Raw genomic sequence first — 14,325 nt, 5'->3', positions numbered from 1 at the left:
TGGATGCTCCTACACGCTGGATTTAGTCCCAGTTTCATAACGGTGATCCCTCAAATTAGGCATGGGAGACTATAGGTGACAGAGTGAGTACTGGGAGTGGGTGACGCTAGTCTACAGTGTGTGCATGGCCCTTGGAGTTTCCTATTGCATTTGACTTTGACTCACAGTAGCAAGGCGCTTCAGATTATGGTTCTCTTATAATGTGTCTAGATTTCTTAGAAGAAGGGTGATGACAGTGTTTGGTGTTGTTTATCCATGCAGGACAGGACAATTGCTTGAACAAAATGCTTCCAAGCCTAGGGAGTAAGCATTCCCCCATCTATTTCATGTGTGATATATGCGTTGGTATTGAATTGGCACAACATTGGATTTTTTTTGTTTTATCTAGAGAATTCCTTAAATATGGAACTATTTCCAACACAAATCTGATGGGATTGGGATGAGTGGTTTTACTCCCCAGCTGGTTAAACTATGCAAATAAATATGTGCACGATATTGCAGGCATGAATGAGCATGGGTCAGTTGGTATATTAAGATCTTGACCACCACTAGGTGTACCTTCTTGTCCCTGATTTAATAAAATGAGATGCTTAGACTAACTTGGTTTAGACTTTTACAGGGTGATTGCTTCTCTTTATTAATATTCATGTATGGGCATGCCTTACTTTATGGAGTAGGAGAGGTGCTCACCAATAGCATGTGGAGGTTGTTTCCTTGTTTTAGCATAGGTGTTTAAATTTTGTATAATAGTGGTATATATTTTTATAGGTCTTGAAGAGTTTTTCCTTGTCTTTCAATGTCCTGATAAGGCTGAAGTAGTAAAGGTCAAAATTCGGTGACAAGCTTTTGAAAGGAGTCCGGAAAAAATTATAAAGCTTTAGTTAGTGTAGAATCATACAGGCAATAGAAAAACATTAGGCCATAAAATCCTTGGCAGATGATGGACTACCTGAGGTGGATTTCATTTGCTGAATGACTGGTTGCAACCACCTAGGCCTGAATTATTGGAAAGCTACAAGGAGTCTCAGGAAGCAACATTTGAATTGTGTTTTCATGTGTTTGTGTTAAGTGTATATGTGTTGATTATAATTGAGTTCTGATGTTGCTGAAGCAGTAAAAAACTGGTTCTTTGATTCTTTCATATAAAAAATAACTAATTTAAATAATAAACTTATTGCCAGTGACAATTAAATGTGTCATTGGACATTGAAAATAAGTTAATTCATCCCCTTGATTCATTTGTCGTAGTATTTATTTCGGTGAGTCCAGAATCCGGGGGTGATGGGCACAACCCTTCTTCAATGGTGGTATTGATGTGTGCCATTAAGGCATGTCAACTATGCATTTTGATTTATCAGAACTTGAAGACTTATATAGCCAATTGCTATTCCTATTTACTGTGTTTCACTTTCCCACAGTGTATGTGTTCGACAATTTCAGTGCAACGTATCATGTTATGTCTTGTAGGTGGACCTTAATCCTTACACAATTGGTGAGAACAAGAGCATTAAGGACCTGGATATTACCAATGAGTATCGTCCTGAATGCCTATTGTGCAGCGCAAGGATTGTGTGTGATGTAGTATAGTGTGTACAATGCCAAGTTCAATGTGCATCCCTCACACAAAGTAAATATATGTCATATGAAGGTTAGATCTGAAACCTGCATTTGATTTCAAGCATGTGCAGTCACATCTGTGTGAATATGTTGCCAATATCTGATGGATCACATGATGGGTGGTCTGAAGGAGGAGACATGACCAAGATGCCATAATCGGTAAAAGCATGTGGTAGTACGTTATTATATGAACATGGCTGGGGATGGTAACACTTCAAAATTAATGTCAGATGCACAATTCTAACATAGTTGCTAACATTGCATCCTCATTCCAACTTGTTTGCCTAGTCCACGCAGAAGGAACGGAATGACACAACAGCAAGGAAAGGCAACATATGGACTATCTTTAGCAGAACTTGGAATGCCAGACATGGTGGTTTTAAGTATGCTAGTGAAAATGGTCCTGCTGTCTGCGCCCCAGGCCCATCACTAAAAGTGAGGTTCTGGTGGCAGAGAGGGACTTTTCAATAAGCCACCAAGTGTATCAAGCACAGATTTCACAATTTCACATATATTAAAGCTTTTGAAGGCCCTCTCATGTTGTTTAATGTACCATTCTCCATGGTGGATACATGAACATTATTTTGCCCTGTATATATTTCTGAATTGTCAAGGTATTTCTGATCAGAGGCATGTCCGCATAGCATAGTTATCCAACATGCCATTGCCCAATCCATCTTCAGAATGTGTTGCACATGAGACTCCTCATTTTTTGTCCCAACTAGGATCACACTTTCTACAGGAATTGGTATTTACATCACAAGATTCCTGGGATAATGAGATGTAGAGCATGCAGGCACACACCTATCACAAGGATGCGTGGATGTGCAGCAAGGTGACATAAATATCTGACATGTAAGAACAGACACTAGGCTGTGTTGAGGGATACATGCTATTGCGTTGGCTGTATGTATTGAGTGATGGTATGCTCCCCTATGGGCTTACATCAGGAGATGTTTCTGACCTCTCTGTGTGATATGAACTAGCTATCCATACTCCATTCAGCGATCTTATACCTGGCACAAGTTAAGTCTATGTAGCAATGTGTCCAGACATGTCTCTTTGCCATATCAGGTACCCAGTGTTGTCACACAATACTTTGCAGACATTGGTCATCTTACTGTGGCTGATGCAAATGTAATTTATGGAATTGCAGGATGCAAAAGGGACACTAATGATCAGTAATTGTGACATGTACCATAGCAATGGTTACACAACAGCATTTTTCCAAGTCGGTACTCATATGTACTCAGTCATACCTAGATGTGTCAGGATGATGCAATAGCATTGGCCAAACTTTGGTAAGCCTTGGTACTTTGACCTTAGTCAGTTTGGTAAAGGGAAATATTATGTGGCTGTATGTTCACTATCACCTTTGGGTTCATTTTTAGGATTAGGAAATTCCACTTGGGATGTTTGCAACAGATGCTAGGTTTCATACTGATCGACCCATTTGCTACTTGTGCTTGGACTGACAATTTTTCATTCTGCTTCCACAGACAACATGACCACAGAGCACAAGAGGGCACACTACTTCCTGGCTGAACAGTGCATCTACATTCAGCTCATATCGAAGGCCTATAAGGCAGTGGCCAGGCAATGTACAGAGAAGGCCTCTGAGAAATGGTGCACCTGAGGCACCCACCAAGAAAGACAAGCCAATACGAGGCAGGGATTATGGTGCAGCCCAGGGTGGGTCAGCCAAACGAGTTGCCAGCACCTCCAAGACCCAGCCCACAGGACCTGCATTTGCCTCCAGCTCCAGTTGCAGGACAGCTTAGCTCCTTTGAGCAAATGATTCTGAAGGACATTTTGGACCTAAAATAAAATAAAGGCTAGTTAAGCTGGAACATAAGGTGGACACAGTGGTCCTGCTATTGCAGGAAGTGAAACAGGCTGTCCAGAGACCTGCACCCCTCCCCCCTCAATGAGCCACAGGAACCATTTCTGTTCTTCCCCTTGTATACAGTTTTTTTTAGGTAATAAAGTTTAAATAGCTTAGTGTAGGGTTAGTCAGTAAAGATGTAGTGTACGTTTAGTATTTTATAGTTTTTAGGTGGGGTGGGTACACTTTTAGTGGGAAGGGGAGTTAGGGGTTTTTGGGTGGTGGGTTCATATGTTGTATATGTCATTTTGAAAAAACAAAAAAAATATACATTTTTTTAGACTTATTTTTTGGAGGTAGGTTTTGTATAGGTGCAGTGTATGTTGTTTTTGTATGTCGATGTGCATTAAGGTGGATGGGGTTGATGTTTAGCCTGTCATGTTATATGTTTAGAATATCCTAATTTATGTTAAGATAGATTTAGATCTTTTTAGGATACGTTAGTGTAGGCCATATAGCATAAATTTGCACAGGTATAGTTTAGTTTCAGTGGGTTAAGGTAGTGTAGTTAGGTATTTTTTATTCTCTGTTTAATCTTCAGATAACATCTGTTTTAATTCAATATGAGAGTCTAGTTCATGTTTTCTGTGTAGGTGTTAGTGTGTGTGCCTACGTAATGGTAACTTTATGCATTTGGATTTGGTAGCATTGATTTTTGGACATATGTGACTTAGTGAAATTCATATGGGAAGAAATCTGTCAGGTTGGGCACAGATTCACTTACCTTACGATTCACTAAATAATTTGTGCTGTGTAAGTGGCACTGTTATTGTGAAAGGGAGACAGACCAAATCATATTTTATCATTTATTGCTCTGTGTGTGTGTGTGTGTGTGTGTGTGTCATGCTACATGCATTGTAGGTGTGTTGATGTAAAACCATTGTCAACAATACGGTCACTCTGTGGTCCCACACTGTTTGACAGCATATTGCACCCTGCACCTTCCCTCATTTGCTTGTCACACCAGTGTAATGTGTAGCCTAGTGTCGATTGATAGAGTCCCCACTAGTACTATGACTTTATTGCACCCTCTACATTGACTACATGTTACATGTTGAGCTTCATGCTTGGGACCTTGGGTGAATACATGGTAGTCGACAGACACACATGGTTCACATGAACTATCTCCCTCAGCCAGTAGAGATTTGTTCATGGCACCATTACACATGTGTCCCTTTGTTGAGTTACCTTTTATTTTTACACAATACACCAGGTTCAATTAACTACATACTCCTACAGATATACAACACACAGTTTTGATTCAGAGCATTTATTTGCATGTGCAATATTATTTAAATCACAAGCAACAACACCAGACATTTTCTTTGCCATGGAATGCTCATAGAATGTCCAGACAGAGTCCATGGGTGAAGCCCTGCATGTGCCATGGGGAGTAGAGGCATGGTTTACTGATGAGGATATTGAACAAATTGCCAGTAAGGAAGGCCACATTGAGAGTACAGACATAGTTAAAGTCAACAGCTGGGACAACAAATTGAGATCATTACAAGTTGTGAAGTTTGCTGGCATAATCATAAGAACTGGGGAAAGGAGGAAGTGGCATCTTGGTACAGAAAACTGGTATTGAGCAGTTTAACGTTAGAAACAGGAAAAGTCCACCTCCTCCTCCTCTGGTGTGTCTGTTGCTTCCTGTGAGTGGAGAGGACTGGAGGTGATGGCAAAGGAGGAGCACGCACATCAGGGACTGAAGACACAGCTTCCCAGTCCATAGCAGCATTTCTCAAATTTTGCCCAAAGCATCTCCCCACAGTGAATACTCCACTCAGGTTAGGTGGATCATGACTACACGAATGCAGTATGCTACTGCCCACAGTTACTTTTCTGAATTGGCCTTTTTTTATAGTCTTACCATCTACCCTCACCATGATATCCAAAAAATCAATCTCTGATTTATGTGTCTTATGTGTGAATCTCAAGTTTAGATCATCATCAGAGATGAAAGTAAAAAATCAGCAAGCTTCTTCTCAGGACCGTACCATATAAGGAACAAATCATCTATATAATAATGTGTCCGGAGAATAAGATGTTGTGTCCAATTCTCATTCACCTCTGTCCAAATATATTGTACCTCCCACCTACCTGTAAAAATACAGGTGTAGCTCGATGATAAATAACTCCTTATAGCAGTCCCTGGGAGCTGCTCATACCATTGTTCTCCAATAAGAAGAAAACTGTGCTCAAGGCAAAAATGCAGCATACTTAGTAGCATCGTGGAATTATCATTTCGATACAAGGGTCTATCTCTGAAAAAGTATTTGCAAGCCTGTATTCCAAGCTCATGATTTATACATGTGTATAAGGATACCACATCTAAGGTGACTAGAATGTGATTGGACTTCCAGTGAAATATCCGGGATTTTGGTTATGAAGTCAGTACTATCCATACAATATGCAGGCAAGTTCAGGACATAGGGGCATAGTAAATAGTCCAAATAAATAGATGTATTCTCTAGGAGACTATTGTTGGCTGAAATGATGGGCCTGCCAGGGGGATTAAAGCTGTTTTTGTGAATTTTAGGTAGCATTTAAAAACATGGAGCAGTAGGTTTGTTAACTCTAAGGAATTAATACTCTTCGACACCTGGGAGCCCCTTTTAATTTCAATCAGTTAGAAGTGTATGGGAATTATTAATTGTAGATTTCTACACTCTAAAACATGACCTCTCACAACAACCAAATAACTCAGCTGCCTTTTAGATTCTTCCTGATATTTGACAGCAGCACCACATTACCACATTTATTGGCAGGTTTGGTCACAAATCCAATATTCTTTTTCAGGGTTTCAAAGGCCTGCCTCTGCCCTGGGCTCAAAGTCCTAGCAAAATCATTATTAGAATTTTTCATAAGTTCAAAAATCACAACCTTGTGGAAACTGTCTATACCAGTATGGGGGGTGACTGGGTTAAATCTGGACTTAGGCTTAAAATCACTTTACTAGTCCTATCAATTTCTAGACCCATATCAAGTAAGTAATACTTGATAGATAATACAGTAGATCTATTTCCGACACCCAGTCCTTTTTTCCCCTCTCCAACCCTCTTAATGTAGCAAGATCCTCAATGCCTCTAATACATAGTTCACCAAATATGCATTTTTTTCAGTAATTGGCTATCCCACCAACATATTCTCTCTTTTCTTGTTGCGTAACAACTCCAATAATTTCTGTTTCTTTTTAGGAAGGAATACATCAATACGAGTCCCAGAGTAATTCAAATTTGCAGTAGTACAAAATGACAACTCCAGTTTCAACAGAGAGCATTCATCATCAGTAAGTTCACAGATAGGAGCTCACGTCAGCTGCTGTTTGGAAAGATTTTGGGTCATCGTCAAGCGGGTGGGCAAGAAAATGGGTGGTCCCAAAACTCGTTTCCCCATTCTTTTTCCCCTAGGAATTTTGAACAGCAATAGCACCGAAACCACTAGAAGGAATTACACCAAATATGGCAGAAAGATAGCTCTTTGTCCAGAAATCAACCTTTTTGTTATTTGATGTCAATCTGTTCAGTAGTTTGAAATCCAAATTTGTATATATAGGGACGCGAAGCATTCACAACCCCTCCCGATCTCGTGGTGAGATCTGATTGGCTGACAACACGCCAACACTACAACAAGGAAGTGTTGGCAGCCATCTTGGGACTCAGCTTTAGCCGATTCTCCACAAAAAATAAAGAAAAGGGGCCAGGGTAGAGTCACCCTGACCCCTTAGCTCTGGTGGTAGGGTCCCAGAGGGACCCCCCCAGGGGTAAAAAGCATATTTTAACATTTTTGCCACAGAACGGCAATTGGGTCGCAAATCTGTGGCAATATTTTGTTTTTTTAATTAAACTGGGGTTCCTGTGGTTTGTTATTGAGGTGCCCCTAGGAGGCCAAGTCCTGGGGAATTTATATTTTAATGCCTGTGGGCCACCAAGCCCCTCCACTGCTGCTGGGACCACCACCTCCCCGGGTATTTCAACTAATATGCATGGGGGCTACGTGGCTCCGCTGCTGCCCAGAGGACAGCCACCTCCCTGGGGCCTTGAAGAAAAACAATGCAGGGGAACACCCGGCCCCCCACAGCCCCAGGGACCACCACCTCCCTGTGGTTTTACACAAATATTTATTAAGCAGGGGCCCTGCACACACCCTCCCCCCAAAGCCCTGTGGACCACCACCTCCCTGGGGCTTACAACTTATATGTGTGGAAGCCGCGTTGTCCCCCCTGCTGCTGCAGGGACCACCATCTGTTTGGGACATTGAAGAAAAACAATGTGACGGCTGTGCAGCTCCCCTGCAGCCCCAGGGACTACCAACTTCCCTGGACTTTACAGAAATATTATGCAGGGGCACCACCTCCCCAGGGCTTTAAAAAAAAGAATGAAGGGGTTCCAATTCGGACCCTAAAGCTCCCAGGACGTTCACCTCCCCAGGGTTAGGTATGCTGGAGGCCCGCCTCATGTAACCGCAGATGGCCCTGAGGACCACCAGCCCCCAGGGCTTTGCACAAATATTTTAATGAGGGGGCCATGTGCCCCCAGCAGCCCCAGTGACCACCAACTTCCCTGGACTTTACAGAAATATTATGCAGGGGCACCACCTCCCCAGGGCTTTAAAAAAAAGAATGAAGGGGTTCCAATTCGGACCCTAAAGCTCCCAGGACGTTCACCTCCCCAGGGTTAGGCATGCTGGAGGCCCGCCTCATGTAACCGCAGATGGCCCTGAGGACCACCAGCCCCCAGGGCCAGCTCCTGCTATGTCCTGGGGTGCCTACCCCGGGACATAGGTGTTTGCTGTGACTTGGCTGCAGCTTTGAGAACTGCAGCCAAGTCACAGCAAACACTCTGCTCACAGTGAGGGAGAGCTGTCAAACAGCTCCCCCTTGCTGCAAGCAGATGTTTTCTCTGTCTGCCTGCCCACGGAGATGCAGGCAGGCAGGCAGGCAGAGGAAACTGCTCTCAGAGAGAGGGAGCTGGTTTAGCTGTCTGCCTTAGCAGCTCCCTCTCTGTGACAGCAATGCTGGTTCCCACAGAAGGTGGGGATCCAACTGTGATCGTGGGGGGTCTACAGGTTCCCCCCTCAATCTCCAACATTGTGCACCCAGGTAGCATAGCCGGGTCACAGGGGTTGGGGTCCCTGAGGCCAAAATCAGCCCTGGGGAGGGTGGCCACATAACTCCCATCCCAAAAATAAAATAGATATATGCCAGGCCCCAGGGGATGTGGTCCTTAAGGATGAAATCTGCCTAGGGAGGGACCACAGGGTCCCCTTTCCCTCCCAAGAGGCCTTGGGGAATTGGGTCCCCTGGGCCGAGATCGCCTGGGAGGGGGCCGCACAGCCCATGGAGGAAGGGAGGTAGTAAACCCACCACCGCGACTCCTCCCTCAGTACCCAGAACCCTAAAAAGGAGAAGTGTAGATCCCACTCTCACTCTGACAAGCAGAGGCAGGGGCACCCAGGGCTAAAAATGATCTTGGATAAACAGGCCTGTTTTGACTGTCAGCAGACAGGACACTTCAAAGGTGATGCAGCTTGTCACAAGAAGGTGGCTAGCAATGGGTTGTCTGGTGTAGCCCTAGGGCAGGACTCCTCAGATGAGGAAGCCCTCTCAGCATTTTGCTGGGAGACAGGTCCAAATGGTAAGCTGGTGATCCCTGGGGGTATAAATAGGCATTTCCAATCCATTCAGGTAAATGGAATACCTATCACTGGCCTGGGAGACACATGTGCCACTCACACTGTAGTGAGTGACAGGTTGGTGTCCTCTGACATTATATGCCAGGAGAAACCAAGAGAGTGATGGTAGCCCCAGGGATTTCACTTTGGGGGGGCGGCCCCCTCGGAAAACGATCGCACCCCCCCCCCCAGGGTGGCAATATTGTATTTTAGATGTTGTAGGGTTTCACTGGGGGCCATTTTGGCCCCCAAGGAAACCATACAACAACTAAAAAAAAAAGATCTATATATAGATCTATATATATATGTCTATGTAGATAGATATATCTATGTACATGGATATATCTATAGATATATCTATGTAGATAGATATATATATATATATAGAGGTAGATCTATATATATCAATCAAAGAGATTTATAAAGCGCGCTACTCACCCGTGAGGGTCTCAAGGCGCTCGGGGGGACGGGGGGAGGGAAAGGGACTGGGAGGTTCACTGTTTGAAAAGCCAGGTTTTGAGGCCCTTCCTGAAAAGAAGTAGGTTTTGGGTGTTGCGAAGGTGGGTTGTGAGGGCGTTCCAGGTTTTGGGTGCAAGGTAGGAGAAGGATCTACCCCCGGTGGTGGTGTGTTTGATGCGGGGGACAGAGGCGCGAGAGAGGTCAGCTGAGTGGACGTTTCGTGTGGGGGTGTGGAAGGTGACTCTCGTTGAGGTAGGCAGGGCCTGTGTTGTGGAGTGATTTGTGTGCGAGGATGAGGATCTTGAAGGTGATCCTTTTGTCAATGGGGAGCCAGTGGAGGGATTTGAGGTGTGGAGAGATGTGTTCATGTCGGGGGAGGTCGAGGATGAGTCGTGCTGCTGAGTTCTGGATGCGTGTAGTTTGCGCTTGAGTTTTAGAGTGGTGCCGGCGTAGAGGGCGTTTCCGTAATCAAGCCTGCTGCTGATGAGTGTGTGAGTGACAGTTTTTCTGGTCTCTGTGGGGATCCATTTGAATGTTTTTCAGTATACGGAGTGTGTTGAAGCATGAGGAGGTGAGAGCGTTGATTTGTTGGGTCATCGAGAGGGAGGAGTCTAGGATGATGCTGAGGTTGCGTGCGTGGTTGGCGGGGGTGGGTGCAGGGCCTAGCGTGGTGGGCCACCATGAGGGGTCCCAGGTGTTTTTGTGTGGGCCAAAGAGGATTATTTAGGTTTTGCTTGAGTTGAGTTTCAGGTGGTTGGCTTTCATATATATATCACTTTTGTCAATATGTGTGTGGTTTCCCTGGGGGGAAAAGGGTCCGACTTGTCTAGTGGCAGTTTTAGTGCCATAAAGAAGCGCAGAAGGTTTATATGCCTACTGCAAAGAGCAAATCTGTATTTTATGTAAATAGCTGAGTACATTAGTAAAGTCAGCCATTACCTGCGCTATAATACCAATGAAATGTATGTGCGGGGTGGAGGGCGGCTATAGAGAGATGAAGGGCACTTTTGCTGGGTGGTAATGAGGGAATCCGAGGAGGAGGGAGCGGGAGCACCAATAATGATTGTTGGACTGGGCGCAGGAGGTGCTAAAGACTGTGACGAATGGTATGTTACAAGGTGTTTTTTGAGTGTCTTGAAAGTACGTGCTGATTGAGGGAAGAAGCGCAGGTAAGGTGGCCTCTACTGTTGCACGTATCTCACACACACCATCGATTTTGTGATTGTCTATGTAGGCTAGTGTTTTAGAGCAACAGTTTAGCCAATAGCAGAGATTGCATCTTGATGGATGACTGCTGCCTGCACTCGGGTTATAGAGGACCGCTCTGACATAGGATCAGAGACTGAGACATCAGATACTGAGACAGCATCTGAGGGATAGGACAATGGCGCAGACTCTGGGAGTGATTTTTCAGTCAGAAGAGTCCCATTCGATAACTCCTCTTCCAGTACATTATGAGGGAGGTGATGAGGACAGTCCTGCTGTCCCTTCGCAAGCTGTTCGTGCAACTGGGTAATAGTGGGTTAGGCCAACCCAGAGAGCAGGTGAATGCGGCGGCAAGCAGAGAGAGAGAGAGAGAGAGTGCTCTCTTGGGAGCTCCCCAATTTAGTTCAGCCCCAAATTCCACCACCCAAATCATATTGTGGAGACATCAAAATTATCTATGGCAAAACAAACTGGTTTTGTAAGGCAGGCACCTGTGTTTTTGGTCCTGGATTCGGCGGCCATTTAGAGAAACACACTAAACCCAAACATTTCTGGAAACTAGACATTCGGGGGAGTACACAGAGGTGTGACTTGTGTGGATTCCCCAAAGTTTTCTTACCCAGAATACCCTGCAAAGCTGAAATGTTGAAAAAAAACTCAATTTTTCTCGCATTTCTGTCACACAAACTACAGGAATATGCTGGGATCCACAACATTCCTACCACCCAGTGACTCCTCACCTGTCCTGATAAAAACACTACCCCACTTGAGTGCCTACACCTAGTGCCTGTGTCAGGAATGGATCACCCCAGGGTCAACAGCTGCCTCATGTAAGGACCAACATTGACCGTTGTGTGATCTATTCCTGTCGCGGGCACCAGGCCTAACCACACAAGTGAGGTATCATATTTATCGGGAGACTTGGGGGAACGCTGGGTGGAAGGAAATTTGTGGCTCTTCTCAGATTCCAGAACTTTCTGTCACCGAAATGTGAGGAAAACTTGTTTTTTTAGCCACTTTTTGAGGTTTGCAAAGGATTCTGGGTAACAGAACCTGGTCAGACCCCTACAAGACACCCCATCTTGGATTCCCCTAGGTCTCTATTTTTCAAAAATGCACAGGTTTGGTAGGTTTCCCTATGTGCCGGCTGAGCTAGAGGCCAAAATCTACAGGTAGGCACTTTGCAAAAAACAGCTCTGTATTTTGTCAAAAAATGGGATGTGTCCACGTTGTGTTTTGGGGCATTTCCTGTCGCGGGCGCTAGGTCTACCCACACAAGTGAGGTATCATTTTTATCGGGAGACTTGGGGGAACGCTGGGTGGCAGGAAATTTGTGGCTCCTCTCAGATTCCAGAACTTTCTGTCACCGAAATGTGAGGAAAACTTGTTTTTTTAGCCACTTGTTGAGGTTTGCAAAGGATTCTGGGTAACAGAACCTGGTCAGAGCCCCACAAGTCACCCCATCTTGGATTACCCTAGGTCTCTAGTTTTCAAAAATACACAGGTTTGGTAGGTTTCCCTATGTGCCAGCTGAGCTAGAGGCCAAAATCTACAGGTAGGTACTTTGCAAAAAACAACTCTGTATTTTGTCAAAAAATGGGATGTGTCCTCGTTGTGTTTTGGGGCATTTCCTGTCGCGGGCGCTAGGCCTACCCACACAAGTGAGGTATCATTTTTATCGGGAGACTTGGGGGAACGCTGGGTGGAAGGAAATTTGTGGCTCCTCTCAGATTCCAGAACTTTCTGTCACCGAAATGTGAGGAAAACTAGTTTTTTTAGCCACTTTTTGAGGTTTGCAAAGGATTCTGGGTAACAGAACCTGGTCAGAGCCCCACGAGTCACCCCATCTTGGATTCCCCTAGGTCTCTAGTTTTCAAAAATGCACAGGTTTGGTAGGTTTCCCTATGTGCCGGCTGAGCTAGAGGCCAAAATCTACAGGTAGGCACTTTGCAAAAAACAGCTCTGTATTTTGTCAAAAAATGGGATGTGTCCACGTTGTGTTTTGGGGCATATCCTGTCGCGGGCGCTAGGCCTACCCACACAAGTGAGGTATCATTTTTATCGGGAGACTTGGGGAAACGCTGGGTGGAAGGAAATGTGTGGCTCCTCTCAGATTCCAGAACTTTCTGTCACCGAAATGTGAGGAAAACTTGTTTTTTTAGCCACTTTTTGAGGTTTGCAAAGGATTCTGGGTAACAGAACCTGGTCAGAGCCCCACAAGTCACCCCATCTTGGATTCCCCTAGGTCTCTAGTTTTAAAAAATGCACAGGTTTGGTAGGTTTCACTATGTGCCGGCTGAGCTAGAGGCCAAAATCTACAGGTAGGCACTTTGGGAAAAACAGCTGTGTTTTCTATAAAAAAATCGGATGTGTCCATGTTGTGTTTTGGGGCATTTCCTGTCGCGGGCACTAGGTCTACCCACACAAGTGAGTTATCATTTTTATCGGGAGACTTGGGGGAACATAGAATAGCAAAACAAGTGTTATTGCCCCTTATCTTTCTCTACATTTTTTCCTTCCGAATATAAGAGAGTGTGTAAAAAAGACGTCTATTTGAGAAATGCCCTGCAATTCACATGCTAGTATGGGCACCTCGGAATTCAGAGATGTGCAAATAACCACTGCTCCTCAAAACCTTATCTTGATCCCATTTTGGAAATGCAAAGGTTTTCTTGAGACCTCTTTTTCACTCTTCATATTTCAGCAAATGAATTGCTGTAAACCCAGTATAGAATGAAAACCAACTGCAGGGTGCAGCTCATTTATTGGCTCTGGGTACCTAGGGTTCTTGATGAACCTACAAGCCCTTTATATCCCCCCAACCAGAAGAGTCCAGCAGACAAAACAGTATATTGCTTTCAGGAATCTGACATCGCAGGAAAAAGTTACAGAGTAAAACATAAAGAAAAATGGCTGTTGTTTTCAGCTCAATTTCAATATTTTTTTATTTCAGCTGTTATTTTCTGTAGGAAAACCTTGTAGGATCTACACAAATGACCCCTTGCTGAATTCAGAATTTTGTCTAGTTTTCAGAAATGTTTAGCTTTCCGGGATCCAGCATTGGTTTCACACCCATTCCTGTCACTAACGGGAAGGAGGTTGAAAGCACCAAAAATAGTAAAAATGGGGTATGTCCCAGTAAAATGCCAAATTTGTGTTGGAAAATGTGGTTTTCTGATTCAAGTCTGCCCGTTCCTGAAAGGTGGGAAGATAGTGATTTCAGCACCAGAAACCCTTTGTTGATGGCATTTTCAGGGAAAAACCACAAGCCTTCTTCGGCAGCCCTTTTTCCCCATTTTTTTGGAAAAAACGAAATGTTCACTGTATTTTGGCTATTTTCTTGGTCTCCTCCAGGGGAAACCACAAACTCTGGGTACCATTAGAATCCCTAGGATGTTGGAAAAAAAGGACGCAAATTTGGCGTGGATAGATTATGTGGACAAAAAGTTATGAAGGCCTAAGCGCGAACTACCCCAAATAGCAAA

Source organism: Pleurodeles waltl, chromosome 4_2 (genome assembly GCF_031143425.1).
Source record: "Pleurodeles waltl isolate 20211129_DDA chromosome 4_2, aPleWal1.hap1.20221129, whole genome shotgun sequence".
Taxonomy (NCBI): Eukaryota; Metazoa; Chordata; class Amphibia; order Caudata; family Salamandridae; genus Pleurodeles; species Pleurodeles waltl.
This window is presented reverse-complemented; position numbering follows the sequence as displayed.